The sequence below is a fragment of the Triticum dicoccoides genome, chromosome 7B, assembly GCF_002162155.2.
Source record: "Triticum dicoccoides isolate Atlit2015 ecotype Zavitan chromosome 7B, WEW_v2.0, whole genome shotgun sequence".
Classification (NCBI taxonomy): Eukaryota; Viridiplantae; Streptophyta; class Magnoliopsida; order Poales; family Poaceae; genus Triticum; species Triticum dicoccoides.
The window spans coordinates 517,312,116-517,321,185 of NC_041393.1; positions in this window are offsets into that span (position 1 = coordinate 517,312,116).

Below are 9,070 nucleotides of genomic sequence, written 5' to 3' on the forward strand. Positions count from 1 at the left end.
TTCTTGACGATTCCATTGTGGATTTGTATATGTTGTTTGACAACGGCAACGACATGTGGGCTGCACTCGAGGCCACGTTTGGGCCCTCGGGCGCTGGCAACGAGTTGTACGTCATGGAGCAATTCTGTGAGTACAAGATGACTGATGAGCGCTCTGTTGTTCAGCAGACTCATGAGATACATTCACTCTCTAAGGAACTTGAGTACTTTAAGTGTGTGTTGCCGGAAAAATTTGTTGCTGGGACCATCATTGCCAAGCTTCCACCTTCGTGGAACGATTTTGCTACTTCTCTGAAAAACAAGAGACATGAGTTTTCTGTTTTGGATCTCATTAGCACTCTTGATTTTGAGGAGAAGGCAAGAGCAAAAGACACATGTGCTCGGGTCGCCGAGGGAGCTTCTAGTGCCCACATGGTACACGAGAAGAACTTCCGGCCCAACCAGCCCCAAAACAACAAGAACAAATCTCAGGGGAAAGGCAAGTTTGATGCAAAGAACAAGCCTTCACATTCTACCAACTTCAAGAAGAATTCTCATAACGGGAAGGGATACAAACCTCAATTTTGGTAGCACTGCACAAAATTTATATGGCTGCATCTACCTGCTGTCAGCTAACCTCATGATGCTCCAGGTATTCCTACATTCGTAACTAGGTACAATGACCACCTCAAGATGAAATTAGCTTATTCGTATGTTGACTTGCTGAATGCAGTGCGGAACGATCCTGTCATGTGTGGAGGAGCAAACAAGCAGTGCAGAAAACCCCGCTTCCGTCTCCCCACCCAATTCCCCCCCGCTCCCCAATCTTCCTCACTCATCCAGAAAACCCCGCTCACCTTCTTCCTCACTCGTACAGAAAACACCTGCTCCTCTTCTTCCACTCCTACAGAAATCCCCAGCCCTCCTTCTTCCCCACTCGCACTGCCACTAGGCTCGTCTCTGGCTACTCTGCTCAAACCCGTGAGCTCGGTGCGACACCCACAAGGAAAATGGAGTCGGCTGTCCCCAGCGCCAAGAAGATGAGGCTCCCGCCAGCGGCGATGCCGGTTGTAGATCCCGCACCCGATAGCGCGAGGAGAAGCGGCGAGCCCCCCCACCCGGATCTGAGGAACCGGTAGAATCTCTGGTGGACCGCATCAGCGATCTCCTGGACGTCATCCTTGAGGAGATCATCTCGCTTCTCCCCACCAAGGATTGCCGCCGCACACAATTCCTCTCAACTCGGTGGCGCCCTCTATAGCGCACCGCGCCCCTCAATCTCGACTGTCGTCAGATATCTGTCCTTCCTGAATTTGATCTCATCAGAGCCATCGTCTCTTCTCACTATTAGGGCCCCGTTCAATGCCTCCGCATCCCGACAAGCTACTTGTTGTCCATACCCGGCAAGGTGGACGCTTGGCTGACATCCCCTAAATTCGGAAAACTCCACCAGTTTGAGTTCTACCATTACCATGAAAGTTTCATACCACAAACATACCAAGAATTCGTGCCCACACCACCGTTGTCCATCTCGCGGTTTTCCTCCTCTCTCCACACCGCCACCTTCGCCCGGTGCCATCTACCAGACAATCTGGTACAAATGCTTCGACTCCCACTGCTAAAAAAACTTTAACTTGTGGTGGTTTATCTGTCGGAGGCCTCACTGCACAACATCATCCACTCCAGTTGCCCTGCCCTGGAGGGCTTGCTGATTGTTTCGGGAATAGAAATCGGTATCAGTTGTCTCCAAATAAAGTCGCCTCACCTTAAAAGCATTGGAATTTGTTTTGAAGGACAGCAGCTCATCATCAAAGATGCCCCTTCACTTGAAAGGTTGCTCCTTGATAATTGTTATACACCTTCAGAAATAACTGTCGTCTCTACGCCCAAACTGGAGACCTTGGGTGTAATTCGTGACCCGTTTAATAATCACAAGGAGTTGGTGTTTGGCTCCTGACCTTTTCAGGTACCGTATATTATCATCTACACATTTGTAATCATATGCTGCATTTTTCATTTGTGCGCATAAGTTTGATATCATCTTGGAGTACACTTTGGGTACTAATATTATGTTATATGCTCAATGAAGAGTTCGTCCATTGATAGCCTATCAATGCTGCTGGATTCTGTCAAGATCATATATATCAAAATGTATAGTTTTGATCTGGACAAAATTATTGGCTTGCTGCGATGCTTTCGATCTCTGGAGAATTTATACATAGAGGTGATGATTTCATCCACATTGAAAGCCCGTATATATTGTACTAGAATTAACTGTTCAACTGTCGTTCTTTCGACATACTCTTTTTTCAGACTTTAACTGTTTTCAATCTTCATGTCTACTTAGGCAGAACCACATGGAGAAAAACATATAACCAATTGTTGGCGTAATAAGCACAAGGATTTTCTCAGTTCTCATGACATTCGTTTGAGGACAATAACGATGGGACGATATGCATCCAACCAGGCAAACAGAAGCTTTGTCACATTCTTCCTGTTGAATGCGAGGTTACTATTGTCCATGAGGCTTAATTTTTATAGACAGAGATTTCTCACGGACGAACATGTTGAACAGCAAAAAAAGAAGTTTCAGGTGGACAAATGGGCTTCTAAACGTGCTTGGCTTCTATTTACAACAAGTTGTAGACATCCTAAAATAAATTTTTTTGCACAGGATGTTGATTTTATGGATCAGACCGAACCATTTGTTTGTGACTGCAAAAAAGAGTGGTTGGGTTAGATGTTACTGTCATGCTCAATCTGGGTTTTGTCTAAAAATTTGATGAACAATTAATCCTTGGGCTTTTTGTACCATTTGTATGCTTGACTTGCATGTTGTTGCCCTCATACTCCCCTCCACCTGCCAGTACACTGCCGCATCTTCCATGGCTGCTGTTCGTTCCCGTCCGAGGCCTTGCCGTTGTTCTTCGCCTTGGTTAGCTCGCTATGCTCGCCGCCGTCTGGTGTTGTCAACATGGTCAACAACCAAGAGGAATCAGGAGATGACTGTATGTGGAGAGGCTGACAGTAGGGACCCACCAGGGTCATTGCATTTCACAAGCAGGTGCCTCGTTATTACAAGCCAAAATAGTACTTCCTCCTAATTGTTTGACAACTAGGTTCCACGCCATTGTCAATGTAGTCAATAAACGAGAAAATTACACAACAAGCGGATAACACTAGGGACCCAGCATCTCGCCCAGTTGTTTTTCAATTTCAGAGACGGAGCTCAACTGTGTGCTGTGCGGGGGCTGTGGCCCGTCTAGCCCACGCTTACGCTTTTATTAAGCACATGACGAGCCCAGTTGATATTTTTTCTTTCTGAAATTGGCTAGCCCAGTTCTTTTTTTGGAGAATACCAAATGCGAGGCCTACTTGCTTTTCTCAGCCCTGCTGGGCTGCAAATCTTTCAAGACGAGGAGGGATAAGAAATGGGCTTCCCCAGAAAACGGGCTATAAGTTGTAAGAAATGGCTGTAAATTTTTAAACCAAAGCCAACCAGCAATTGCATTAAAATATCATTTTTTTCAGGATTTCTCTACTCTCTACTCTTATAAAAACCAAAGCCAACTGCCAATTATATTAAAATATCATCTTTTCACCCATAAGATAAACTAATCATACAAATGCATCTTCATGTTCCGTGCAACGAACGGGCATCTTGCTAGTTAAGATTCTAAATTTCATTCCTTTTTTGCGGAGAATTGTTTTTTGAATTTTATTTTGATATAATTTTTTGAAAACTATTTTTAACGTGACTCAAAATTTCGTGATTAAAAGAGTTCGGACCCCATCGAAATATGCAAAATTTTGTTGAATTTTTAGCAGTGCCCAGAATATATGGTCTGTAATGCTAATAAAAAGAATATGGGCTTCAAATATCCTTAAGAATTAGCAAATGGGATGTAAATTATTGAAAAGAATGGCTAATGGGCTGTATGCTGTTTTCCATAGATTTGGAGGCTAACTTCTGGGCCTACTAGGTTGACGATGACACTGTCCTAATTTTTTTTGACGCGTACGCAAGGTTTGTCAACTTAGTCAACACACAGCAGTGACTGTTGGATGTCCATCCAACGGCCGACGTGCTTCTTCAATCTTTGATCTTCCTGCTCCAGCCGCCCAAACCAGCGCCAGCGGGACTGCCTGCTCCCTCCTCCCGTGGCTGGCTGTGCTGCCGCCAGGCCATCCCTCTAACCACCCACACATCCTGTTATTTTCCGGCAACGTCAGCCTCACCCCGCAGCCGACCAGTCAGCGCTCATTCTCCCCTCAGCGTGGGCATCCACTGCGGTGGCTTCGCCGGCTCCGTGTGGTTCTCTTCCTGGGCCCCGCCCTCGTCCACCGCATTTGTTCTCTCGGCGCGGTGAGGTCAACATGGTCAACAAACAACAACCATCGGAAGAGGCTGAAAGTAGGGGCCCACACAGGAAAATGCCTCCTTATTACGCCCAAAATAATGATTCCTCCACCTGATAGCTGGGACCCACCGGAAGGGTCTCTGCATTTCACGAAAAAAATGTTCCCCCCGCTGTCAGCTCGGTCCCACCGGAAATGTCTCCTTATTACGCACAAAAAAAAGAATACTCCCCCTGCTAGCTGGGACTCACCTTGGTGGGAGGCTGACTTGTGGGCCTACTAAGTTTACGGGGACGGAGGGCTTTGTCAACTTAGTCAATATGAATGACTCTAGCTCCAGTGACCGTACGATGTCCATCCAATGGCCGTAGTGCTTCTTCAACCTCTGGTCTTCGTGCTCCAGCCGCCCAAAGCAGCGCCGGTCGTGCCGCGTGCTCCTGCCTCCCGTGGCCGGCTGTGATGCCGCGGAGGCCTCACCTCCCCCTACTACTCCCACCGCTGGCATGGTCATCCCTCTACTCACCCACACCCCCTGTTATTCTGCGGCGACGACAGCCTCACCCTCGTACTCATCTTCGCGTGGGCATCCACTGTTGTGTATTCCCCGGCTCCGCGTCATCCCCTTCCTAGGCCTCGCCGTCGTCCACGAGGGTGAGGCTGTCGTCCTTATTATGCGCAAAATAATTATTCCTCCACCTGACAGCGGGGACCTACCGGACGGGCCACCGTATTTCGCGAAAAAACGCTTCCCACCGGCTACATCTTCTTACGCAAGGAAGTGCGTCCGAGCAAAAAACGATTCGCCCCCCTGACTGCTGGGACCCACCGGCTACATCTTCTTACGCAAGGAAGTGCGTCCGGGCAAAAAAAATGATTCACCCCCGTGACTGCTGGGACCCACTAGCTACATCTTCGCACGCAAGGAAGTGCGTCCGGGCAAAAAAAACCGATTCGCCCCCCTAACTGCTGGGACCCACCAGCTACATCTTCGCAGGCAAGGAAGTGCCTCATAGTCGGGACCCACCTGGTCGAAGCATACGTAGTGTTGTCATTCTGGTCGCGAACGTGTACGTACATACTAGTCGATGTAGAGGTGCGCACGTGTCGTAGTAGAGGCGCGCACGTGTCGTAGTAGAGGCGCGCACGTAGCGTGTACACGTACGTAAAGTGGCGAGGGTGCAAGAAAGAAAATACGGCCACATACGTACATACGGGCAGGGTCTCGAAAGCCTACTCGCGCATACGTACATGGCTGGGTCGAAACGGAGAAACAGAGTCGTTGCCGTGTTCATGGGGAGGCAACGGAATGCGTCGTGTTCATGGGGAGGCAAGAGAATGCGTCGTGTTCATCGGGAGGCAATGGAACGCGTGGGAGCCAACCGGCTTGGACGGAACAGGCGATGGAAACGAGGCCTGGCGTACCGCAGAACGGAGGAAACGACCTTGTGTTCAACCGGCCATGTTCGGAACGGGGTCCGATTGATCGGGAGGGGTGTGGCGTACCGCAAAACGGAGGAAACGGACCTCCTACGGTCAAAATGGGGGTCTTGTTGATTGGGAGGGGTGTGGGGTACCACAAAACAGACGAAACGGACCTCCTATGGTCGAAACGGGGGTCCTGTTGATCGGGAGGGGTGTGGCGTACCGCAAAACGGACGAAATGGACGAAACAGACTTGTGTTTGAGCGCTATGGTCGAAACGGGGGTCCTGTTCATCGGGAGGGGTGTGGCGTACCGCAAAACGGGACTCGACGGGATACTGTTCATCTCCACCATCGACCTCCTCCAGCCTCCATGGGCTACCGTCGACCTCCTCCAGCCTGCACGGCTTGTGTTCATCCAGCCTCCACCGTGCGCTACTCCACCGACTACTGTTCAACCACCCCTCCACCATCTACTATTCATCCAGCCCTCCACCGTCTACTGTTGATCCAGCCCTCCACACCACGGGGTCCTGTTCAACCACCCCTCCACGGCCACCCCTCCACCGTCTTCTGTTCATCTAGCGCTCCACACCACGGAGTCCTGTTCATCTAGAGGCAACGCCACCGCTCACTGTTCATCCAACACCCCCCCGCAATTCTCACTGTTCATCCAATCGATCGGCTTCAGTTAGCAGCAGTAGCGAAGGAATTGCTCCATCGGGTTCAGTTAACAGCCATCGATCGATCTCTCGGGTTCAGTAACACGTAGCCTGCAGTGCAATCGCTCGGGTTCAGTTAGAGCCCAACGCCTCGCTCGGGTTTAGTTAGAGCCAATGCCTCGCACACACGCGCGTACGTGTATGAGAGAAACGTGCATCGCTCGGCCCCCGACCTCCCACCATAACCGGCAACTCCCCGAAATTTTCCTCCCCCTCGCTTCTACCATGGTTTTTTCCGTCATGGACGGCCCAAAGAATGTCATGCAGCTGCATGTCCGTCCCGCCCAGGACGAAAAGCCCATTTTCTGTCATGATTTTTTGTCATAGAAGTAGGAGCCCACCACATCTATGATGATACCGGGTTTTGTCACAATTATCGTCATAGAAGTGTCATATGTATGATAGAATTTTTTTTCGTTCGGCCCAAAATGTCACAGATGTGTCTTTTTTTTGTAGTGTAAAAGTCTGTTGGAATTATATTAGCAGTTGCTGCATTATTTATGAAATCTTGCAGATAGGATGTCAAAACATTGTTTCCTCGACGATTGTCTTGAGGAAAGGTTGTATGTGATACAACCAGAAGGTTTTGTCAATCCTAAAAGATGCTAACAAGTATGCAAAGCTCCAGGAATCCTTCTAAGGACTGGAGTAAGCATCTCGGAGTTGGAATATACGCTTTGATGAGATGATCTTGTATTTCCAAAGAAGTGAGTGGGAGCACTACAAAATTTCTAATGAGTGTATGTTGTTGACATATTGTTGATTGGAAATGATGTAGAATTTCTGGAAAGCATATATGGTTGTTTGAAAGGTGTTTTTCAATGAAAAAACGTGGATTAAGCTACTTGAACATTGATCATCAAGATCTATAAGGATAGATCAAAAACGCTTAATAGTATGTTCAAATGAATACATACCGTGACAAGATTTTGAAGGAGTTCAAAATAGATCGGCAAAGAAGGAGTTCTTGGCTATGTTATAAGGTGTGAGTATTGAGTAAGACTCAAGAATTGACCACGACAGAAGAGAGAGAAAGGATGAAGTTCGTCCCCTATGCTTTAGACGTAGGCTCTATAGTATGCTATGCTGTGTACCACACCTGAAGTGTGCCTTGCCATGAGTCAGTCAAGGGGTACAAGAGTGATCCAGGAATGGATCACAGGACAATGGTCAAAGTTATCCTTGGTAACTAGTGGACTAAGGAATTTTCTCGATTATGGAGGTGGTAAAAGAGTTCGTCGTAAAGGGTTACATCGATGCAAACTTTGATACTAATCTGGATGACTATGAGTTGTAAACCGGATTCATATAGTAGAATAGTTATTTGGAATAGCTCCAAATAGCGCGTGGTAGCTGCATCTACAAGATGACATAGAGATTTGTAAACCACACATGGATCTCAAAGGTTCAGACCCGTTGACTAATAACCTCTCTCACAAGCGAGATATGATCAAACCCCATGGGTGTTGGATCCATTATAATCACATAGTGATGTGAACTAGATTATTGACTCTAGTGCAAGTGGAAGACTGTTGGAAATATGCCCTAGAGGCAATAATAAAATGGTTATTATTATATTTCCTTGTTCATGATAATTGTCTATTGTTCATGCTATAATTGTATTAACCGGAAACCGTAATACATGTGTGAATTCATAGACCACAACATGTCCCTGTAAGCCTCTAGTTGACTTGCTCGTTGATCAATAGATGGTTATGGTTTCCTGACCATGGACATTGGATGTCGTTGATAACGGGATCACATCATCAGGAGAACGATGTGATGGACAAGACCCAATCCTAAGCATAGCACAAGATCGCGCAGTTCATTTACTAGAGCTTTTCTAATGTCAAGTATCATTTCCCTAGACCATGAGATTGTGCAACTCCCGGTTATCGTACGAATGCTTTGGGTCTGCCAAACGTCACAACGTAACTGGGTGGCTATAAAGGGGCACTACAGGTATGTCCGAAAGTGTCTATTGGGTTTGGCACGAATCGAGACTGGGATTTGTCACTCTGTATGACGGAGAGGTATCTCTGGGCCCACTCGGTAATGCATCATCATAATGATCTCAATGTGACTAATGAGTTAGCCACGGGATCATGCATTACGAAATGAGTAAAGAGACTTGCCGGTAACAAGATTGAACATGGTATAGGGATACCAACGATCGAATATCAGGCAAGTAACATGCTGATGGACAAAGGGAATTGTATACAGGATTGATTGAATCCCCGACATCGTGGTTCATCCGATGAAATCATCATGGAACATGTGGGAGCCAATATGGGTATCCAGATCCTGCTATTGGTTATTAGCCGGACATGTATCTCGGTCATGTCTGCATGGTTCCTGAACCCGTAGGCTCTACACTTAAGGTTCGGTGACGCTAGAATTGTAATGGGAATAGATGTGGTTACTGAAGGTTGGTCGGAGTCCCGGTTGAGATCCCGGACATGACGAGGAACTCCGAATGGTATGGAGGTGAAGATCGGTATATTGGACGAAGGGTATTGGAGTCCGGAATTGTTCTGGGGGTACCGGGTGATGACCAGTGTGACCGAAAGGAGTTTCAGAGGCCCCGACA